Genomic DNA, 4,914 nt, shown 5'->3' with positions numbered 1-4,914 from the left:
AATCATTGTGGGTTAGCATTATGATGTGCTGCTGGATTTGGTTTGAGGAATTTTGTATCTGTGTTTATTAGGGATATTGACCTGAAGTTTTATTTTTTCATTTGCCTCTGCCAGGTTTTGGTATCAGAATAATGCTGACCTCATAGAATGAGTTAGGGAGGAGTCCCTTCTCCTCAACTTTTTGGAAGAGTGTCAGTAGGATTAGCATCAGCTCTTTTTTATACAGCTGGTAGAATTCAGGTATGAATCATTTCAGTCCAGGGGTTTTTCTGTTTGGTAGGTTTTTTACTACTAATTCAATTTTGGAACTCATTATTGGTCTGTTCAGGGTTTCAGTTTTTTCCCTGTTTACTCTTGGGTGGTTGTATATTTCCAGGAATTTATCTATTTCTTCTAGGTTTTCTAGTTTGTGTGCATAAAAGTGTTCATAGCAGTCTCCAGGTTTGTTTTTTTTCTTTTGCATACATGTTGGTTCTATGGTAATGTCATCTTTGTCGTTTCTGATTGTGTGTATTTGGATCTTCTGTCATTTTTTCTTTATTAGTCTAGTTATCACTCAATTTATCTTATTTATTCTTTAAAGAACCAACTTTTGGTTTCATTGATCTTTTGTATGGCTTTTCTCATCTCCATTTTGTTCAGTCAGGTCTGATTTTGATTACTTTTTTTCTTCCATCAGCTCTGTGATTTGTTTTTCTAGTTCTTCTAGATGGGTCTCTTAAAGACATCATACACTCGGATGTTGCCTCTTCACCCAACTTGCCACTCTGTGCCTTTAAATGGGGTGTTTATCCCATTTACTTTCAATATTAACATTGTTATGTGTGGATTTTGTCCTGTCATTATGTTGTTTAATTTGAAGGTTGTTAATTTGAGAGCTTTCTAACGTTTTGATGTGGGCCTTCAGTGCTATGAACTTTCCTCTTAACATTACTTTAGCTGGTTTGCAAAGATTCTGATATGTTGTATCTTTGTTTTTATTGGTTTCAAATAATATCTCGATTTCTTCTTTAGTTTCATTGTTTACCCAAAAACCCTTCAGGAGAAGATTGTTAAATTTCTATCTACTTGAATAGTTTTGGTAGATCTTCTTTGTATTGGTTTTTATTTTTATTGCACTGTGGTTCCATAGTGTGGTAGGTATGATATTGTTTTTCTTTTCTTTGTTGAGAACTGCTTTATGGTTGAGTGTGTGGTCCACTTTAAATGTGTGCCTTGTGTGAATGAGAAGAATGTATGTTCTCTTATTGTTGGTTGGAGTGTTCTGTAGAGATCTGTTAGCCCTTATTGGTCAAGTGTCGAGTTTGTCTCAAATATCGTCATTAGTTTTCTACCTCAATGATGTAATACTGTTCATTGGATGTTGAAGTCTCTCACTATAATTGTGTGGTTATCTCAATCTCTTTGTAGGTCTCTTAGAACTTATTTTATGACTCTGAGTGCCCTAGTGTTGGGTGAATATATATTTAGGATAGTTAAGTTTTCTTGTTGAATAGGACACTTTATCATTATGTAATGCCTTTCTTGTCCTTTTTGATCATTGTTGGTTTAAAATCTGTTTTGTCAGAAATAAAAGTAGCAAACCCTACTGATATGGTTTGGAAATGTGTCATCATCCAAATCTCATGTCAAATTGCCATCCCCAGTGTTGAAAGTGGGGTCTGGTGGGAGGTGACTGGATCCGGGGGGTGGAGTTCTCAAGCATGGTTTAGCACTATACTCCCTTGGTACTGTATAGTGAATGAGTTCTCATGAGATATGTTTCTTTAAAAGTGTGTGGCACCTCCTCCTTCTCCCTCTCTTCCTCCTGCTCTGGCCTTGTAAGATGTGCCAGCTTCCTCTTCACTTTCTGCCATAATTGTATGTTTCCTGAGGTCTCCCCTGAAGCGAAACAGATGCTGCCAGAATTATACTTCCCATACAGACTGCAGAACTGTGAGCCAATTACACCTCTTTTCTTTGTAAATTACCCAGTCTCAGGTATTTCTTCATAGCAATGTGAGCGCAGACTAATACACCTGCTATTTTTTTTGTTTTCCATTTGCTTCATACATTTTTCTCCATTCCTTTACTTTGAGCCTATGGGTGTCATTGCATGTGAGATGGTTCTCTTGAAGACAATACACAGTTGGATCTTGCTTTTTTTTTTTTTTGAGATGGAGTCTTGCTCTGTCGCCCAGGCTGAAGTGCAGTGGCGCGATCTCGGCTCACTGCAAGCTCCGCCTCCCAGATTCACGCCATTCTCCTGCCTCAGCCTCCCGAGTAGCTGGGACTACGGACACCCACCACCGTGCCCAGCTAATTTTTTGTATTTTTAGTAGAGACGGGGTTTCACCATGTTAGCCAGGATGGTCTCAATCCCCTGACCTCGTGATCTGCCTGACTCATTCTCCCAAAGTACTGGGATTACAGGTGTGAGCCACCACGCCCAGCCTGGATCTTGCCTCTTTATCCAACTTGCCACTCTGTGTCTTTAAGTGAGATGTTTGGCCCATTTACTTTCAAGATTAATATTGATATCTGTGGATTTTATCCTGTCATCATGTTGTTAGTTTGCTGTTATGTAGAATTTACTGTGTAATTGTTTTATAGTGTTAATGGTCTATTTACTTAAGAGTGTTTTTGCGGTTGCTGGCACTGGTTTTTCATTTCTATGCTTGGCACTTCCTTAAAGAGCTCCTGTAAGGCAGGTCTGGTGGTAACAAATCCCTTAACATTTGCTTATCTGAAAAGGATGTTAGTTCTCCTTTGCTTATGAAGCTTATTTTGACAATATTAAATTATTGGATGGAATTTCTTTCCTTTAAGGATGCTGAATATAGGTCTCCAATCTCTTCTAGCTTGTAGGATTTCTGCTGAAAGGTCCACTGTTGGCCTTATCAGGTTTTTTTTTTTTTTTTTTTACCTGCCTCTTCTCTTTAGCTGCCTTTAATTTTTTTTCTTTCACATTGACCTATGAGACTCTTATGACTATGTGTCTTGGGGATGTTAATCATGTATAGTATTTCACAGGGGTTCCCTGAATTTCCTGAATTTGAATGTTGACCTCTGAATGGTGAGGTTGGGAAAATATTAATAAACAATGTCCTCAAATATGTTTTCCAAGTTCCTTGCTTTCTCACCCTCTATTTTGGGGATGCCAATGAGTCATAGGTTTAGTCTCCTTACATAATCACATATTTCTCAGAGGTTCTGTTCATTTTTCAAATTATTTTTTCTTTATTTTAGTCTGACTGAGTTGACGTGAAGAACTGGTTTTTGAGCTCTAAGATTCTTTCATCAGCTGGGTGTATTCTGCTGTTAATGCTTCCAATTATATTATGAATATTTTTATATACTTTAAGTTCTAAGGTACATGTGCTCAACATGGAGGTTTGATACATAGGTATATATGTGCCATGTTGGTTTGCTGCACCCATCAACTCGTCATTTACATTAGGTATTTCTCCTAATGCTATCCCTCCCCCAGCTCCCCACCCCACAACAAGGCCTGGTGTGTGATGTTCCCCACCCTATGTCCAAATGTTCTCATTATTCGATTCCCATCTATGAGTGAGAACATGCGGTGTTTGGTTTTCTGTCCTTGTGATAGCTTTCTGAGAATGATGGTTTCCAGCTTCATCCATGTCCCTGCAAAGGACATGAACTCATCCTTTCATATGGCTGCATAGTATTCCATGGTGTATATGTGACACATTTTCTTAATCCAGTCTATCATTGATGGACATTTGGGTTGGTTCCAAGACCTTGCTATTGTGAATAGTGCCTCAATAAACATATGTGTGCATATGTCTTTATAGTAGCATAATTTATAATCCTTTGGGTATGTACCCAGTAATGACATTGCTGGGTCAAATGGTATTTCTAGTTCTAGATCTTTGAGGAATCACCATACTGTCGTCCACAATGTTTGAAATAATTTACACTCCCACCAACAGTGTGAAAGCACTCCTATTTCTCCACAACCTCTCCAGCATCTGTTGTTTCCTGACTTTTTAATGATTGCCATTCTAACTGGTGTGAGATGGTGTCTCATTGTGGTTTTGATTTGCATTTCTCTAATGACCAGATGAGCTTTTTCTCATGTGTCCATAGGCTGCATAAATGTCTTCTTTTGAGAAGTGTCTCTTCACATCCTTTGCCCACTTTTTGATGGGGTTTGTTTGTTTTTTTCTTGTAAATTTGTTTGAGTTCTTCGTAGATTCAGGACACCAGCCCTTTGTCAGATGGGTAGATTGCAAAAATTTTCTCCCATTCTGCAGGTTGCCTGTTCACTTTGATGGTAGTTTCTTTTGCCATGCAGAGGCTCTTTAGTTTAATTAGATCCCATTTGCCTATTTTCACTTTTATTGCCATTGCTTTTGGTGTTTTAGTCATGAAGCCCTTGCCCATGCCTATGTTCTGAATGGTATTGCCTAAGTTTTCCTCTAGGATTTTTATGGTTTTAGGTGTAACATTTAAGAAGAGAGTGGGGGCCAGGCATGGTGGTTCACGCCTATAATCCCAGCACTTTGGGAGGCCAGGGCAGGTAGATCACAAGGTCAGGAGATTGAGACCATCCTGGCTAACAAGGTGAAACCCTGTCTCTACTAAAATATAAAAAATTAGCCTGGCATGGTGGCAGGCGCCTTTAGTCCAAGCTACTCAGGAGGCTGAGGCAGGAGAACGGCATGAACCTGGGAGGCAGAGCTTGCAGTGAGCCGAGATCATGCCACTGCACTACAGCCTGGGCGACAGTGTGAGATTCTGTCTCAAAAAAAAAAAGAGAGAGAGAGAGTGGGTGCCAATATTCAACATTCTCAAAGAAAAGAATTTTCAACCCAGAATTTCATATCCAGCCAAACTAAGCTTCATAAGTGAAGGAGAAATGAAATCCTTTACAGACAAGCAAATGCTGAGAGATTTTCTCACTAC

The sequence above is a fragment of the Pongo pygmaeus genome, chromosome 1, assembly GCF_028885625.2.
Source record: "Pongo pygmaeus isolate AG05252 chromosome 1, NHGRI_mPonPyg2-v2.0_pri, whole genome shotgun sequence".
In the NCBI taxonomy this organism is placed as follows: Eukaryota; Metazoa; Chordata; class Mammalia; order Primates; family Hominidae; genus Pongo; species Pongo pygmaeus.
Note: the sequence above shows the minus strand (reverse complement) of the source record.